The 19,910-nt window shown below is 38.4% G+C and overlaps 1 protein-coding gene and 1 pseudogene across 3 annotated transcripts in view; both read right to left on the bottom strand.

Moving 5' to 3' along the window:
* GRM3 (glutamate metabotropic receptor 3) overlaps positions 1–19,910 on the bottom strand; it is a 237,490-nt gene that overhangs the window by 58,479 nt on the left and 159,101 nt on the right. The window lies entirely within an intron of this gene.
* The window catches only part of LOC309666475 (protein ILRUN pseudogene), a 725,371-nt pseudogene continuing 717,628 nt past the window's right edge, over positions 12,168–19,910 (bottom strand). Inside the window, exon 3 of the transcript XR_014268464.1 lies at positions 12,168–12,893. The product of XR_014268464.1 is annotated as a protein ILRUN pseudogene (transcript). The remainder of the gene's footprint in view (positions 12,894–19,910) is intronic.

Genomic DNA, 19,910 nt, shown 5'->3' with positions numbered 1-19,910 from the left:
AGAGTAAGTCAGGTTTGGTTCTGTGCCTTTTCCTCTCTCCTCTACATTTTTTTCCCTAAGCCGTCTTATCTGTTTCCTGTCAGTTTAAATATGCCAATGATTCCCAAATTTATCTCTAATTCAGAAATGACCTCTGAAATAGATACGTTCAAATCCTACTGCTTACCAGCCTGTGTATTCTTGAAGGTAAGAATCGATGTCTGTTTTATCCATCAGTGTGTCCAAGAGTGTTTGATACTTAGTAAGCTTCAAGAAATGTTTGTGGAAAAGCAGTATTAATGATGTGATGGGGAAGCACTATACTTTTCTTGATTTGCCCCATTACTTATTGAAAGCTGCTGTCTTGACTGGAGTGCCCAGTCCCCAAATCCTGCTTGTCTTTCAAAGCTCACTTCAAAATTCTGCATCCTCCATGAGCTAGTGTATCTGTTCAGCTAGAAAGGACTTAAATCCCTTCTAGGTTCTCATGAAACTTTATCTGGCCTTTCCCATGGTATTTAGCCATGGATGAATTAATGCATGAAAAACAGAATCAAAAAATTTCAATGCTGAACCTACTTATGATGAAAACCCAAGTTTTTCTCCTCACTGCCTCAGTCTGGAACATTTTCACTGTGCTGGATCATTTCAACTTTTAATTTTTGTTCTTCTCTAACATAAGTTGGCAGGAGATAGAGACTGAGAGTTGGTTTCTGTTTGTGAGGAGATCGGGTCACCTCTGACTAGAGAGACATTTTATTCTGAACTAGCCCAGGACAGTCCCAGTTTATGCACGTTGTTCTGATGTAATTATTCACAGCGCTCTCTTTCACTCTCAGAAGTGTCTGTGTTGAATGATAAAGTGTATATTCGCCCAACTTATAAGGGTGTAGAAAAGCACAGCTCTTGACGAATTTCAAAGTGCTTCGTGTATGGAATAAAAGGAGAATAGTAATATGGAATTCTGTAAAACATAAATAATTTCCCCAGAATCTGCATTTGCACGTGATGGTGGAAACTTGACTGCCCTTATATCCTTTTGCATAAGGGAGGTCCTGTTTATTTTCTTAGGGTCAATTTTGCTTATTACAACCTGTAGTGTTACATTTGAATAGGGAATATAGCTCAAATTCAAACATACCAACCAATGGTTATCTCTTACGGGGTGTTAAAAAAATCATCAAAGGAGGCCATTGGCATTTGAATACAACTGAGGGATGTCCCACAGATGATCCCCCATATACATCTCATCTCCCTAATTGGTCTTATCCTATATAAGGCTTCTAAAGCATTTTCCTAACTGCAGGCAAGTTCCTAAAAGGATATACACGTTTTGTCCAGCAGATGGTGCGTTTGCAGCAAATTGTCATTTTCTCCCTCCTCCCCCGAAGCCCCCCGCCAAGGAAGTTAACCACCAGGTTTCTGCCAGAACCTGCCATATTCAGGCTGATGTATGATGCTGTTAAAATAAAATATAAAGGTTAGAGAAAGATCAGTAATAAGTCCTAAATTGAACATAGATTTCAAGAAACGACCTCTAAGAGAGTCTAGAAATTAATAGTCCATAATATGATGAAAAAGCCCAGCTGACATCAAAGGAACCTCTTGCCTTCTTTTTAAAGAATTCTGTTTAATGCATAATTCACTGAGCCCATGAAACATTCTGGGAAGCTTTTGGATGGATATCAGCCTTTTAATTCAAAATTATGCACTCTGGGAAATGGCTGGCACCGAAGGTGGCAAGCCTACTAGGTAATTTACACCAGCGATCGAATTGCAATTACAAAGGAGATTAAAACATGACTTTAAACAGCCTAACTCTACCCTCAGGGCTACTAGCTGTTTGGTAAACATAGCAAGGGAGCCTGTAATTAAAAATTCCAACTCTCTTCAGCTTTGTTAGGGTCACACTATGAAATTCCAAGGGAAAGGGAAGAACGTTTCATTTCAAGTAGTCTTTGGAGGGTAGCTTTATATCTTCAAGAAGGTGTATATCTTCTGTTATTATCTACCCCATCCTCTACTAGTTGTTTTTTGAAGTTTATATTACTCTTGTTTCTTTAAGAATAACTTGAAAGCTTTTCAAATATGGAGACAATATAGAGGGGGCGAGTACATTCAGACTGTGACAGTGACACAGCCATATAATTTGAGGTGCTAACACCTAGGCATGCATGGGCTTTATAAAGAATCACTGTCATTTGTGCACATCTTTTGATTATGCTTAGATGGTTTATAGTCTACTTTCCCCTGAGGAGCTTTACAAAGCCATCTGGTCTGGATTTGGGGGGAAGCCCAAAGTAGAGGGCTAGGCAAAATGATTCAGTGGGGAAGGTGATCCTCGCCTTTCTCCTCCCTCCTGGGTACCAATTCCTTTAGATCCACTCTCCATGTACATTCCTTCAGGATCTTGTTCTCAGCAGCTCACGCACAACCAGGGTTCTAGCAGATAAAATGCCATATCTCTTGGGAGGTCTTCAATTGCCAAAGTATTTTCCTCAATAGAGGAATGAAGTTAACATGATGGTATGGCAGGCGGTGCTGCCAGAGTCTTGGCCAGTAGGACATGTCCATACACATCCTACCTAACATTTGGGACTTTAATAGGGACCAAGATGTGGCCTATTAAATAACAGCACATCTGTTTATTTGTTCTGCACTTTCAGTGCTTAACTCATGCTTTATTAATATCTTTGATTTCAACCAAGCCAATATGCTAAGCTGACCCCAAATGAATGGCCACTTGAATGTTAACAATGCTTGAAAAATGAGGTTGATTAAAAATTCAATTGGTGTTACCTGAACCCTGAGGTAAGTAACTGGTTAAATGATGAGGCTATAAAGGACTCACATTTAGCTCCCTTTCCTTGTAGGAACTTGCTGGACTCTAAGCAGATTGAGAGATTAAGATATTTTGGATGAATCCCAAGATGTTTCATTTCTAAAGACCCAGGAAGCTGGAAAAGTGTTTTCAGAGACTCTCAGAAACATAATTAATTACTGAGTTAGGCCCTTAGAGACAGGAACTGCTTCAAGCCTGATATGGACCTTTTATCTAGTTAATTAGCTTTATGGGGAGAATTTTGCACATTTAGCAGATGAGTAGAGATTTTTACGACTTGAAACACAATACAATTTATTTTTATGTTTTATTTTTAAATTAGGGGAAAAAATGAAAATAATCTCACAACTTGGAGATAACTCAAGAAGTTCTGATAATAATGAGGGCCACTGTGATTAGACTTCATTCTGTCAACCAAATTGTATCTCCAAAGGAAAATAAAAATTTTAGTGCCCTTCAGATAGACCAAATCATTCAAGATAAGGGGGTTTTAGTGTTACTCAGAAATTTAGTTTTTCATTGTTTAGAGCAAACTGGTTCTCTATAATATGAGATATATGAATATTATATTCTCTGTAATATAACTAGACTCCCAAAAGCTGTCCATAAATCCTTTGATCCTAAGTCCAAAGTGACTGAGGGGAGTTTATACCTACAGTCCCATCATTTTTACTAAACATATGAAGTGGTAAAATGGGCATATTATTCTCTTCCCAAATAGACCGATTTTTCTGCACCAAAAATCTGCTGGGATGGGATTACCCTTGATGTTCCCTGCCAATGCTCTGAGGATCTTCTCAGCAGCTCTATTCTCCCTCACAACTTGAATGCTCACTTCGATTCTGTTTAGATTCACATGGGTTTCATTTGAAACCAATGACCATCTGTGGCTTGGGACAGAAGTTTCAACAGCAATGCTTTTATGAAGAGTCAGTTTTCAGTTCTTGATCGGAATCTTAACATCTTTTTTACAAATCATCACAAGGTTAATAGGCATCAGAGATAAATTACCAATTCTGTAGTCCCGCACTCCAAAATTTCCCCTCTTTGGTCGGTTGCTTGTCCTTGTCTCTTGATGCACAACTGCATCAGCACAAGGACATGGGCTTCCCCACGTTCTGAGTCATGCTGTCTGTGAGAATCAGCAGAATTTGATCAGCGATGCTTGATCTCATATGTGCGTTGCAAAATTGGTCACTTTTCTCAACACTTAAAAAAATGATCTCACACCTCTTTTCTCTTACAATCAAATATATCTCCTTACTAGATGTTAACATTCTTGCTACTTTTAACATTTCAAAATGGGGTGAACGCTTTTCATAAACACTTCAAAGTAACAAAGTTCAGTGGTTGTGGACATGATGGCCACATGCAATTGCTCATGCCCTCATTTGATGGTGATAGAGTGGGTAGAATTTTTATTCCAGATCATAACTTTGCTAATCTGAATAAAAATTAAGAAGTTTAAAATCTGTAAGTCGGGAAGCTCCTATTATATATGTCCCATATTATATAATGTATCAATGGAATATATATTTATTATACAAACTTTCTATTATTGATTGAAATATGTCTCTGGTTTCCTCGTCTAGCAAATGAGTACAATGAACTGAGGAGAAGGAAGAGACAGGAAGCAGGCTATCAGATGGGTGTCAGGGTTCCTAGTGCTTTCTGAATTCAATCAAAGTGACTCCACTTTTATCTGTCTTCAATATTGTATTTCTTAGTATAATACTGTTTAAGAAATAGGTGAGTTTTTTAAAAGAGCTTGAAAACTTTGAGTAATCTCGAAGGTTCCATCCCGTTTTGCTAAAAGAATCCGCTCAATGCGAGTTCTCTGGAAGCCTCTCAGCATGTGGGATCAGATGGATGTGAGGTAGCATCAAGAACATCGTTCAGAGTTTTTGCCTATTTTGCCTCCTATTTGCCATGGAGGCATCAGGTAGGTAGAAGAGTATCATCCAAACTGCTGAATCTCTCTCACTAATCTACCTTCAGCAGTCCCTGGAGATGACACTTCCTGGAAAGTGGGGACCATGCAGGAAGGGAAAATCAAACACCTAGGCTAGAGAAACAAAAAATGGTTCATAGAATGATTTAGTTGCTTTTATTTGTTCTTTTAGGACAAGCTAAAAATGTCTTAAAGTTCAAAAGTTGATTCTTTATTTTAGCAATCTGAAAAAAATTTGAAGACATAAAGCTACATGTTTTTTTTTTTTCCAGCTTTTCAGTAAATTTACTGTTGCCCCTGACCATGAACGTTTACTCTAATGATGGCTTATAAAGCAATCAGATGACACTCCTGTGCTATAAACAAAAATTTATGGTTGAAATGAGTTGCTGTCAATTCCTGGTCTGCCTTCTCTACTTCTTACCTGCTGTTTCCCTTATGGTGAAATTCACATGAAAATGGATATTCTGGGCAATTTTATTTTGAACTCCAAACAAACAGGAAAAATGACATACTGGCCAGGGTCGATTAAAGATGCTCCCACAGGATGAGAATCAGTATTGACTAGATGAAATTTTGATGAAGTGGGGAAAATGATCCATTGTTTCAGTGCTACTAAAAGATAAAGAAACTATTCTGTGCTGATTTTGTGAAAAAAAGATGAGAACTTATTCCAATGGGTGTATTTGTGTGTGATGTATCTGTGTGTGTGTGTGTGTGTGTGTGTGTGTGTGTGTGTGTGTGTGTGTGAGAGAGAGAGAGAGAGAGAGAGAGAGGGAGAGAAATGAGGGTTTTTTTGTTTTTTTATTTTTTTTTATTTTTATATTTCTGGCTGTGTTGGGTCTTCATTTCTGTGCGAGGGCTTTCTCCAGTTGCGGCGAGTGGGGGCCACTCTTCATCGCGGTGCGCGGGCCTCTCACTATCAGGGCCTCTCTTGCTGCGGAGCACAGGCTCCAGATGCGCAGGCTCAGTAATTGTGGCTCACGGGCCTAGTTGCTCCGCGGCATGTGGGATCTTCCCAGACCAGGGCTCGAACCCGTGTCTCCTGCATTGGCAGGCGGATTCTTAACCACTGTGCCACGAGGGAAGCCCGAAATGAGGGTTTTAATTAAAATTTTCTTTAAAAAAAGAAGGTTCTTTTCAAGAAAGATTCTTTTATTTGATATATTGCATAACTGAGGACCAGAGAGCTTGGATAACTTGCTTCAAGACCTCAGGGCTGGTTAATGTCACAACTTGGGGCAGACCTCACATCTCCTGATTCTCTGTTCAGTGTATTTCATTTATATCACAATGCTTGGTTATATGCAGTTAACCTTCGATTAGGGTTACCTTCTAGACAAAGTCATTAAGCAAAAATTGGCTTCAGGAAAGAAGACATTTCCAAACTTACAGAGGGAATATTTTCAGTCAACACATTATGTGAAGTAGCTTCCAATTTGGAGGAACCAAGCAAGATTACCTTGGCATTCTCAGTGAAGCAGAACCAGAATATGAAGCTCTTGATGACACAAGATACATCAACAGTGTTTTTCTTCATGATGAAAGCAGTATTTATAAATTTCTAGCAGAATGTCATTTTTGAAATTTCACTTTATACCAATCTTGCTCTTGAAAGCAAAGTTTGTGCTTGCTAGGTTCCTGAATGTTGATGATGACCACAATCATATAATGAGTTTCAGTATTTTTTTCTTAAGAGATATTGAGCAGAAGTTTCTAGTATCTTGACCTTTTGACAAGGAGTGAGACTGAATAAACCATCACAGGCCATAATCTATGCAGTTTCCCCCAGAATAGAAAATCCAAGGTCATCACAAACCAAAGAGCAAGAGATTCCATCCTTGGGTGAGAAGGCACTGGCTTTAGCTTGGGGATTTTTAAGGTGTCTTACATATTACACTTGTGCAAATACTTACCCAATTTTAAAATGTCTTACTCTTCAAGTTCCTCTTGAGAGGGCTTTCTTGAGCTAATCCTGCTCTTTTCTCAATCCCCAGTTGAAATTTGCATTACCTTCAACTGTGTTTAATAAGCACAGTTTATTTGCAAACGGTATACAAATCAAATGAGATACTATATGTACAAGTATGTTTTTAAAATGTAAAGTACCAAACAAGTGATTTTATTGCCTTAATACTTACAGACTTTACTGCATCCTGCCTTCACGTTATGTTTCAAGATATATGCTTGCCTCTTGCAGCTGATTAGTGGTTGTTCAAGGGTAGTAATCACATCTTTTTATTTGTCCCCTTTCCGGTGTCTGACATAAGAAAGGTGATTCAATAATTGTAGTAGAAATGACTTAATACTTTGATCAATGAAGCCCATAACATTTTATGATGGTTCTATCATTAATAATAAATATTATGGGGACAGAAGTAGGCCACCTTACTATCACTATTATGCACAGGAAGTGCAAGAGGCCAGAACAATTTGAGGATTGACTCAAGTCACACAGTTGGAGTAGGGACCTTGTGCTGTGGGGAAGACAGGTTTGCAGAGAAAACAATATCCTCTTATCACCATGACATTCAGGGCTAAGCAAGCATTGCTCTGTGATTTTTTTCTTTTTGTAGATATGATCAACAGTTGTATGGTAGGAAGTCTGGTTGGAGAGAGCACAAATTTCTATAGAACCACATTGTTATTTGGGTAAGTACTTTTGTCCAGTTTTGAGTCTGGAGTATAAAAATCACAATATGAAAAGTAAATTCATCTGTGCTTTGTTGGTAGCGTACAATAGAATGGATTCTGGTTCTAGTTGAGTACTTTGAAGATTTTAAGAAAAGGTTTACTCTTGTGAAATTAAAATGTCTTAGAATCTTCCAAATTTATAGAAGATAGGTATTAGGATGCCAACCTTGACAGGCCTCTTTAAGTTTCTTTATTAGCTTTTCTGATGGGTAATCATAATTTTAAAATGTGCCCTCTTCTAAATCTTCTCTGTGGCTCCTGTCACCTCTCTCAGAGCCTTCTGATGGCTTCTAATCTAACTCAGAGTAAAAGCCAAAATCCTTAAAAGGTCCTCCAGAATCTGGACCCCACTGCCTCTCTGACCTCACCTCCTCTATCTCTTCTGTGTTAACTCCATCCAGCCACCCCAGCTTCCTTGCCTTCTTTGAATACTTCAAGCAGACTCTCGCCTCAGGCTTTGTTATTTGCTTCCTGGGAATGCTCTCCCCCGTGTGTCCACATGGCTTGCTCCCTTGCTTCCAGGTCATACATGAAGTTTCCCCTGACCACCTTATATAAAACAGCAACTACCCCCACACACACCTGGGATTCCATAGTCCCCTAGCCTTGCTTGATTTTCCTCCATGTGACATGCTGTATATTTGCTAGCTTATTCATGGAACATCAGCTCTACAAGGGTAGGGCTTTTGTTAGGTTTCATTGCTTGATTCCTAGCGTCTAGAGCTGGGACTGATGTACAGAAGGTCAGCAATTAATATTGAATGACTACATGAAACTGACCTGGTTTTTTGAAGTCCACTTCCTTCAGGAAGTCTTCCCAGTGTGAGTGGAATGTGGATTGCCATCCTCTTTAACTACAACCCCAACTTTTAATCCTCCCAGATACAGGAACACCTTACTCATATGAAAGGTCAAGGACAAAAATGCCATATATCTGCTAGTTCTATTTAGCATTTAATACATCTGTAGTGTTTCTAAAATATTAACAGATGAGTCCTGGAGTGGCTATGGGATTTGCCTCAAGTCACAGAGCCATGCAGTGGTACATCCAGAATGAATATGAACTTGGTGGATTTAGAGTCTCTTGCTTGGATTAGTGCTCATAATAATCTCTAGAGATTCTCCAACAACAAACATAAACAGGCTGGTTTTGCCTCCAGTCACATTTTTTTTTTTCCCACTTTGTTATATTGCCTTTACCTCGGAAGTTGAGGGGACATATCACTGAATAATGATCAAAGGACATGAATTCTAATCCAGGAGGGGTTCTTTTTCTTTGACCTTGGGTGAGAGACTTCATCTCTCCCATCCTCCATTTTCTCACCTATAAAATCATAAATAATAACATCTACTCAACCTAGTTCATAGGATCTAGTTATAGTGTGTTTAAAAGTGTTTTAAAAATAATAGTGTTAAATGACATACATCTTCACAACTATTATTAGGATTTTAGGATTCTGAATTTTTGGCAAAGTCTTCATTTTTAGCTTCTTGACTGAGTGAGCTCTTGTGATGGGCCGTCAAACATGAGGGACAAGAAACTAACCTCCTTGCCACACTGTGGCTTGAGACATGGTAAAAAGGAATGAGCCTGTGCACCCATGGAATTGTATTAATTCGTTCAATCCCTGGTCTAATAGCTTGGATGACTAAATTTAAACTGAAGAGACCAGCAAAAAGGAGTGGATATCTACTCCTGGGATATCCACCTCTTGTTTTCTTACTTCTGTTTTCAAATGAATTGATCTTACTGCACTTCTAAAAGTGTCTGTCAGAATCCTAAATATTGCTGCAACATTTTAAATAAAATTATGATATAATGTTCTAAAGAAAAATAAAACAAAGTAGACTTTCCTTTACCTTTTTTTTTTTTTTTACACTGTTTAGCTACTGAATTAATTCAGCAGTAAAAGACCCTTGCAAGAAAAAGGACAGAAAAAGAACTTAATAAATTTCTGCACTGAAAAGGAAGGAATTGAATGGAGGAGGGATTATGCATAGGATATACTTATAGGAGAATTTAGGTAGGCAAAAGCAGTGAAGGAACTCATCTCTGGAAGTTGGCACTCTTGCTTTCCTTTTAGAAACATTTTATATATGTGTGTATATATGTGTATGTATATATATATATATATATATATATATATATATATATATATGGCTTTTTTGTTTTATTTAAAATATTTCTGGAGTTGACACAGAGTTCTTAATGAATAAAAAATGAAGAGGATATAAACAACCTCATTATCCAAAAGCTTGTTTTTTGATGATTGAGACATGATAAATTTTCTTTGTTTTCTATTTTTATTAAAATTGAGATAATCAAAGATTAAGGTTTTATTAGACTATAATATTTTAGGGACAGAGAAGATTTTTTAAGTACCCCAAGAAGCTGGTATAGTGCTACCATGTGATCATCAGTGATCGGATAACCAATAAACAAATTTTGTGACAGAAAAATTCTTAAAAATAAAAAGTTGTAATTTCTGAAAGTACCAAAGGTATATTAAAATCTTTTAGAAAGAAAACCTGACTTGTGACGTGTGCTACAAAATAACCACCACTACCCAACAATAAGAACACAACAGGAAAAACATGCAAATACATGAAACAAATCAACCCACAAAATTATTATGGTCTGGGATGGAAATTCTGGAAGGGTTTCAGACCCAGTATTTTCCCCCTTTCTTTTATCAATTTACTTTTAATTAAGTATTAAGGTTTATAATTAGAATGAGACAATGGGGTGACAGGAAAGAAAAATGCAGTCTTAAAGAGCATTTAAGACACAGTGACCTATAGGCTGATTACTCTTTTTTTGCAATTTACTATTGATTCTCAGAAATAACAGTATGATATCATGAATATTGATCTAGTGCAATTTGATGTTCTCAGAGGAAGGAGTAAAGTATATAATCGGAGGCTTCAGCTAAGAGTCATTCTTTATTGATGACACCATTATGGCAATTAATGAAAGAGTTAAATTCATTTTTGGATAATGAACATTTTGGAGCAATTTTTTATTATAACTGCAGCTGCACACAGTAAGCTGAGCCAAATGACAATGGGGCTGCCTCCTTTTTCTCAGTACAAACTTACTTTTTTCTCCTTCGTAAGCAATAGTGGAAAATTGTGTGTGATTAGGAAACAGTCTTAGGTTGGCTTTGGACGCTACTTAGCTTTGCAAATTTGAGAAAGTGATTTAATTCCTTTGGGTCTCATTTAAATCTTTAAACTTGGGGAAATAATATCTACTTAGCTGACAGGATTTCTGTGAGAATTAATGAATGAAATATAAAATGGCTATTGTCAGGCAGGTAGCAATCAATAATTTCTGGTTTCTTTTTCTTTTCATCCCTTCTTCAGATTAACACTTTACTGGTTTTAGCTGAAGTTCAGGGTTAAGATAATAGGATGATGATCACAAACAATGTGATTTGGGAACATTTTATGCATTTTTATAGAAAGAGATTGAAAAGGCACATTTCAGATTTAATCTAAAAAATCAGATCAATACTTGACTCTTTAATTTTAGTTTCCAAAAGAGGTCTGAATTTAATGCAAGTTAAACAGAAATGACACATTTAAAAAGTTATTAATATGCTGGTGTGGAATGATTGCTTCACCTAGAAAATCTTCTTTTCCTTCTCCACTTCTAACGAAAACTTAGTCATATCCAGTGTTATGTCTTTTAGGAAGCCTTTTCTAAACTTCTGCTCACTGTTGATTTCTCCTTTGTACCTACACACTATTCTACTTGTTCCTCTCTTAAAATGCCAAAGATAAAATGCTGTATGGTGTAAGTTATATTCTCTTACTGCCTTTACTAGTCATGAAGCTACTTGAGTGCAGAAAGGACTTAGTTACTCATTTTTTGCATCCTTTGCTGCACCTGACACTAATTCACTCTGAAAACCAAAGGTTCTCTGAAAAGTTTCAAAATTATACGATTTTTTAATACAGCAATTATGTTTGTCAAAGAGCACAAACTTCCAGTTATAAGATGAATAAGTTTGGGGGGAATCTAATGTATCCATACAGCATGGTGATTATAGCCAATAATACTGTATTGTATACTTGAAAGTTGCAAAGAGAATAGTTCTTAAATGTTCTCACCACAAAAAAAGTAATGGTAATTATGTGATGGGTTGGAGGTGTTAGCTAAGGCTATGATGGTAATCACTTTGTAATATATATGTATGTCAAATCAACATGTTGCACACTTTACACTTACAAAATGTTGTATGTCAATTATATCGCAATAAGCTGGAAATGTTTTTTTAAATAATAAAGAAAAATATTAATGGCCAGTCTTAGAACATCTAATCATACTTGGGTCAGTGGCTTAGTTTGTGGATGAACATGAATTTGTATTTGAGATGCTATTTTGCAAATTTAATATAGGGTGAACTCTGTGCTAGTAAAATTGTTTATAGTTTTTGGATGGAATTAAATATTTGAATATTCTGAAATGTTATTTAGTACTTTAACTTCTGGGGACTCTGCCACCTTATCAAATTCTAATTCATCTTAGAAAGTGAAAAGAATCCTTTAACTCTCATAGTTGTGGAATGAAACACACCTAAGTGGAGTGTCTTTGTTACCTCAGGTACAATGCTAGGTGTTTGGGGAAAAAATGTGAAGGATGAGTATGTACTCTTGCCTGGTGATGTCACACATAGTGACTAAAGATACTGTGGACATTTGTTAAATGTTTAAAGTAAGAGGGAGGTCACCCTCCTACACTGTTGGTGGGAATGTAGATTGGTACAGCCACTATGAAGAACAGTATGGCGGTTCCTTAAAAAACTAAAAATAGAGCTACCATATGATCCAGCAATCCCACTCCTGGGCATATACCCTGAGAAAACCATAATTCAAAAAGACACCTGCACCCCAATGTTCATTGCAGTGCTGTTTACAATAGCCAAGACAAGGAAGCAACCTAAGTGTCCTTCGAAAGAGGAAGAGAGAAAGAAGATGTGGTACATATATACAATGGAATATTACTCAGCCATTAAACAGAATGAGATAATGCCATTTGCAGCAACATGGATGGACCTAGAGATTGGCATACTAAGTGAAGTAAGTCAGACAGAGAAAGAGAAGTATCGTATGATATCGCTTATATGTGGAATCTAAAAAGAAGTAATACAAATGAACTTATTTACAAAACAGAAACAGACTCATAGACTTAGAGAATGAACTTATGGTTACCAGCGGGGAAGGGTGAGGGGACGGGATAGTTAGGGAGTTTGGAATTGACATGTACACACCGCTGTATTTAAAATGGATAACCAACAAGGACCTACTGTATAGCACAGGGAACTCTGCTCAATATTATGTAACAACCGATGTGGGAAAAGAATTTGAAAAAGAATAGATACATGTATATGTATAACTGAATCACTTTGCTGTACACCTGAACTATCACAACATTGTTAATCAACTATACTCCAATATAAAATAAAAAGTTAAAAAAAAATAAAGAGGGAGGTCAGAAGAGTGACCTGTCCTTGAGTTCCTTAGCCATCTCCTCAGTGCCTACCTCAGCATATAACATCAGTTTCCTTAATCTTCGGAAGCTCTGCTCACTGCTCAGGCATTATGAGAGTTTTGCTAGGTTCCTAGGACGGTTTACTAAACCCGACTCCGGGAGACTTCCCATAATCAGCTGCTCCATTAGATGACAATGTAATCTTTTAAAATTCGTTAGAGAACAGCCTTCTATTTCAGTATATGATTGCCACCCTAGTCAGGAATTTTTTTCTGAACCCGCTGAAAATACTTCCTTTCTCTATGTTGGCGTTCCAGTGTTGTGTTGAGGATGAATATTAGCAGAAATATATATGAAAGTGGAAAAACATGTATTTTCAACCCAACTGTGATAATATTTCCAGTGATTAGAAGCATTTAGAAGACTAGGTTATTGTGGGATAATACTGGGTGTGCCAAAGGTCACGAATGTAGACTAAACTTATTTTCGAAGAATGTTAGTTATATTTTTTAAAAAATGCTCTGAATATTTTCTTCAGCCTCCAGACACCTTTACTGGTGATGTCCTTGTAAATATACTACAGTGTCCCAAAGTCTGGACACATAGAGGAAACAGAATATTCACTGTACTTTTTTTTTCCAGTTAGCAAGGTGGTAGAATCCATTTCTTTTATACTTTATTGGGGATGATTATGTTTCTCTGCTTCATAGACAGGATGGCTTTTCAAATGGATCAAGAAAAATTAAGGATTATGAAATAATAATCATAGTAATAACAGTAACAACCATATGATCATAATAACAAGCAGCAGTAGCAGAAAGCTCAGGCCAAAGTGGAAAATTGGGTTTTCTAGAAGCTCCTGTTCTCCATTGTGTGACCTTACAATGAGAATCATTTCTCAAGCTTCTAGGCTACCAAAGCACAGATGCATGATGCATAAACAAATAAGTAATCACATGAGTGGTGTCCTTTGGGGGTTTAGATCTTATTCTGGTGACCCCAGGAAGCTGACCAGAGAGAAAGAGGCAAAAAAAAGTGCAGGATATTTATCTTTACGTTTTTGAAAATGCTTTTGATCAGCAGAGCTGGAACAAGTTTCTGTGCTTTTGTGGGAACCACAAATGTTCCAGGGGAGGAAGCGAGATCAAGAGCAGTTTGCTCTTTCAGGAACTTCAAAGCCCATTCATCTAAAGATGTGGCCATTACCATTTTGGCTTCCTCGCTGTGCCTTGGATGGCCCTGGACTTTTCAAGAGGAGAGCCTTGCTGGGTTGGGGCCAGCTCACACATATTCCTTAGAGTGCAGTGTCCCAGAAAATCTGCCCTTCCCAGCCTGTGCTCTGTGATTACCCCTCCAACCAGGAGTGAACCTTCTACCTACGGGAATGAGTCAGACGCAGAGGTGAATGGGCAGCAAGGCTGGACTACCCATTTTCTGCCTCTGCCCCTCTTTCAGGTGTGGACAATTGTAAACATAAGAACAAAGCTAGACCATCTCCGTGAGGCTCCAGGCCTCTGATCTCAGTAGTCTGTTTCTTCGCTGGTACCAGGAGATAAGTGTGCCACAAAAAAAAAAAAAAAAAAAAAAGAAAGAAAGAAATAGAGAAAGAAAAGCAACTAACAAACGAATGAGCAAAAATCCTGTCACAGCTGAGTGTCCTACTATCCAGCCCATTATGACTACCAGGTCCAGCAGTAACAAGGAGATGCCCTCTTCACTTATAATTCAAGCCTTGGGAATAAGGCTTGAATTAAGATTTGTTCAGTGAATTGAGATTTATTCTGGACATAAGATACACAATGATTTTCCAATCCAAAGCAAAACTCAAAACCAAAATAGAACACAAAATTTAAGGCAAGACCCTACTATTGCAAGCCCACTAATTCTTTTTTTAAATTTTTATTTTATATTGGAGTATCATTGATTTACAATGTTGTGTTAGTTTCAGGTGTACAGCAAAGTTATACCTATACATATATCCATTCTTTTTCAGATTCTTTTCCCATATCGGTTATACAGAATATTGAGTATAGTTCCCTGTGTTATACAGTAGGTCCTGTTGATTATCTATTTTATATATAGTAGTGTGTATATGTTAATTCCAACCTCCTAATTTATCCGCACCCACCCCCCCCCACTTTTCCTCTTTGGTAACCATAAGTTTGTTTTCTAAGTCTGTAAGTCTGTTTCTGTTTTGTAAATAAGTACATTTGTATCATTTTTTTAGATTCCACATATAAGTGATATCATATGATATTTGTCTTTCTTTGTCTGACTTACTTCACTTAGTATGAATATCTCTAGGTCCATCCATCTTGCTGCAAATGGCATTATTTCATTCTTTTTTATGCAGCCCCACTAGTTCTGCTTCTATACTTTGAGACTGTTCTGCGGACTGGCTGCTGGTATAAGCCCCATGAAGCTGGGACCCCATCTGTCTTGTTAACTGTTGGGTCCCCAGGTCCCAGCATAAAATATAAACTTATCTTTGGAATCAATGGCTACATTCAGGACCTTATGGTTTGCTCTGTCACCTATTTATTATGTGATCTTGGATAAATTTCCTGTTGTGTAAAATTCTCAGTTTTTCCATTCTCAAACATTTTAGCCCAGGCCTGCAAATCACGCAAAGGAATGTTATGAGTGTTATTCCTAAGATAATGCATCCTCGACGCTGGCTGTGTCTTGGAGCACCTCTGGCAGTATGCACAGTAAGTGGGAGTGCTTTCTTTTTTCTTTTCATTTGGGTGCACTCTGGTTACCACGTCACCCTGACAGCTGAGTTCACTTTTATGTGCTTCAGTGAGTGAAGATCATAATGCTGACATCCTGAATTTCCAACTCTGTCAAGTGAGGAGTAGAAGCAAGTTCATCTTTCAGGAAGGCCTTTTGTAACTCTATGATTTTAGTCTATTCCATTTTCTGGAACTCGTCTCAGAATAAAAAGTGAGAGAGATTATATTGTACTGTGAACACATAAAATGACAGTGACATTGCATTTCTTTAAACGTTTAATAGCCCTCTCTGTTTCCTCTGTTTGTAACTGCCTTGGGTAGTTTAAGCTTTCCTTTTACATGATGAGTGCATGGAATTTTATTCAAAATAATTTGGGAAAGTCTCGTGCCACGAAACGTAATTCTCATTTAAATATTTATTTTAGAATTCAAGATGACATGGCTCTTTCAGATGGAGAAATTTTACTAATAAAAAATGCTTTGAAGCTTTTTTTTTTTTTTTTTTAATATCGTAAGGTGTAGAGTCTAAGGCTCAGCTTCCAAAGTTCGGGTGTTTTATGAATCACCTTAGCTCCAAATAATTGAGAAAGTGTCCCAGGAGCATTAAAGGGATAATAAAAAGGAGCACAAGAAGAAACCTATTTTGAACTTATTTACTGATCGTCTTTCATTCCTTTAATAAACATTCCATTAATAGTGAGAGTATGTCAGAAACTGTGTTAGGTGTTTGGTATCAAAGTCCTCAACTTCCCAGAGTTCTTCTGTTACGTATAAAAGCAGCACTGGATCTGATGACATGGATTTCAACCTTGTTCCCTGCCACTAACCAGATGATGATCTTGGGCAAATCACATTCACTTTTGGGGCTTCATCTATAAAACAGGGACAAACAAGAGATCCACTGCTAATGCTCTTTGGTTTTAAATTTGCCTCAAATACGAAGATAGAACATAACTAATGGGCGGTGCTTAGGTTAAAAAAAAAGCCAGCCATTCTAGAAGCATATACTTTTCTTTCTTGAAATTAATTTGTTAATGAAAAAAACATACACATTTAATTTTCACAAAAAGAATCACATTATAAATCTATCGACTGTTTTTCTCATTCTGTATTCCTTCAGTAAACATTGATATAATGTGCAACTCTGTACCCGAAAATGTGTTGGGTATTTGAGATCAGAGATGAAACATATGTTCTCTGCCTTGAAAAAAGCTCACAATCTAGTAACGGAGATAGAGAAGGAAATATGAATTTGGGTGTTAAGTGCTATTTATAATCAACAAATATTTACTGAGCGTCTACTATGCTTGGGCTACATCAGTGAATAAAACCGACAATAATTTATTTTCATGGAGTTTATATTCAAGTGTGAAGATCAAACAATAAAGAATAAACATGAAAATGTTAATGTGGTATGAGAGAAGGTGAAAAAATCATGGAGTAAATAAAAGTAGAGCAGGTTAAAGGGAAATAGGGCACACGTGGTGGGGTTGGAGGCAGTGAGTTGCAGTCTTAAGAAGGATTGCCAGGTGGGTCTCAATAAGAGGCTGGGGTTTAAGTAAAGCTTGACGGAAGTAAGATGTCTGGGGAAAGGGCATTACAATCAGAAGGAACTGGGGGTGGGAAAGCCCTAAGTTTGGAAACAAAGGTGGCTGGAGTGAAGTGAGCAAGAGGGAGAGTAAAAGGTGATGACAGAGGAGCAGCAAGGGGTTGCGGGGGGAGGGCAGATCAGGTAGGACCTTGTAGAACACTGTAAGGACTTTGACTTTGACTGTGAGTGACATGGGGGAACTCCCTAAGAGGTTTTGAGCAGAGGAGTGGCTCGCTCTGGCTTACACTATAAAAGGGCATCCTGGCTGTTGTGTTGTGGCTGCGTTGGAGGTGGCCAAGAGTAAATCAATTCGGAGACTATTCTAGGGATGCAGTGTTGAGGTGTTGCTGGCTTGGACCAGGGTAGTAGCAGTTGAGATGGAATAAGTGAAGGTGCTAGATAGGGCAGAAGGGGCTGGGGTGAGAGTGTTCTAGGTGGAGGAAACAGCATAGACAGAGGGCACAAAGGCAAAAATAAAGGCGCATGCTTGGTGAACTGCAAGTAGTCTTAATGGAAGGAAGGGTGAATGCTGGGTGTGTGGCAGGAGATGAGTCTAGAGAAGTCATTAGATCTTACGCCAGGAGAATTTACTGTTTAGAAGAAACTTTAGCAAAGCATAGTTCTGCCAAATCTCTTTTGCAAAAGGAATATTCATATTGGGTTAACTTCAAGGAATGCGCATGGTGGCCATTGCTGGAACTTGCTAGTAGGGATATACCAAGGGACAGAAGAGTATTCTCAGGAGGCTTAGCTCTTCCATTCTGAGAGGGTTAGAGCTCTAAGGGCATTGGCTACAACTGTCTGTCAGAAGAATCCCAGAGTAAATGCGTGGACTTCAGGCAGCTGGCTGGAAGAGGGCTTTTTTGATCTGAGCAAAGATTGTGTAGTGTTTGCTAAGCGTTCACTATTGTGCCTAGTCCACTACCTCAATATTCAAGTTAGAAAATCAGAGATACTACTTCAGAAAAAGAAAATGTAAAACAGACGTGCTTTTCAATAGCTAACTAGGTTAGCCTTATTATTTAATATACATATTTAGCTAATTCATCATCTCAGTATCCTCCAGTAGTAAGACATTTTCTTGTCCAAGTCTCACTGCTATGCATATGTACCTGGTGGCTGGTCTAAATTCCCTCTTTTCTGTAGTTGGAATCTGTTTTTCACCCTTCTATTCTCTTCAGAGATGGAGAATGATTGGCAATGTCAAGCAAATTGAGAAGGTGAAAATAGCACTTTGTGGTCAGGTCTGCACAGCCAAACTAAATTGTAGAATCAAACTCAGTAATTGAACAAGTAGACAAAAAGAAGATCCTGTTGGGTGATCCTCTCGGCCTGAACCAAGATGGCGGAGTAGAAGGACGTGCTCTCACTCCCTCTTGTGAGAACACCAGAATCACAACTAGCTGCTGGACAGTCATCGACAGGAAGACACTAGAACTCACCAAAAAAGATACCCCACATCCAAAGACAAAGGAGAACCCACAGTGAGATGGTAGGAGGGGCACAATCACAGTAAAATCAAATCCCATAACTGCTGGGTGGGTGACTCACAGACTGGAGAACACTTATACCAAAGAAGTCCACCCACTGGAGTGAAGGTTCTGAGCCCCACATCAGGCTTCCCAACCTGGGGGTCTGGCAACAGGAGGAGGAATTCCTAGAGAATCAGACTTTGAAGGCTAGTGGGATTTGATGGCAGAACTTCGACAGGACTGGGGGAAACAGAGACTACACTCTTGGAGGGCACACACAAAGTAGTGTGCACATCGGGACCCAGGGGAAGGAGCAGTGACCCCATAGGAGACTGAACCAGACCTACCTGCTAGTGTCAGAGGGCCTCCTGCAGAGGCGGGGTGTGGCTGTGGCTCACCGTGGGGACAAGGACACTGGCAGCAGAAGTTCTGGGAAGTACTCCTTGGCGTGACCCTCCCAGAGTCTGCCATTAGCCCCACCAAAGAGCCCAGGTAGGCTCCAGTGTTGGGTTGCCTCAGGCCAAACAACCAACAGTGAGGGCACCCAGCCTCACCCATCAGCAGTCAGGTGGATTAAAGTTTTACTAAGCTCTGCCCACCAGAGCAACAGTCAGCTCTACCCACCACCAGTCCCTCCCATCAGGAAACTTGCACAAGCCTCTTAGATAGCCTCATCCACCAGAGGGCAGACAGCAGAAGCAAGAAGAACTACAATCCTGCAGCCTGTGGAACAAAAACCACATTCACAGAAAGATAGACAAGATGAAAAGGCAGAGGGCTATGTACCAGATGAAGGAACAAGATAAAACCCCAGAAAAACAACTAAATGAAGTGGAGATAGGCAACCTTCCAGAAAAAGAATTCAGAATAATGATAGTGAAGATGATCCAGGACCTCGGAAAAAGAATGGAGGCAAAGATCGAGAAGATGCAAGAAATATTTAACAAAGACCTAGAAGAATTAAAGAACAAACAAACAGAGATGAACAATACAATAACTGAAATGAAAACTACACTAGAAGGAATCAATAGCAGAATAACTGAGGCAGAAGAACGGATAAGTGACCTGGAAGACAGAATGGTGGAATTCACTGCCATGGAACAGAATAAAGAAAAAAGAATGAAAAGAAATGAAGACAACTTAAGAGAT

This window comes from Balaenoptera physalus, assembly GCF_965194825.1.
Source record: "Balaenoptera physalus genome assembly, chromosome: 8".
In the NCBI taxonomy this organism is placed as follows: Eukaryota; Metazoa; Chordata; class Mammalia; order Artiodactyla; family Balaenopteridae; genus Balaenoptera; species Balaenoptera physalus.
This window is presented reverse-complemented; position numbering and strand designations above follow the sequence as displayed.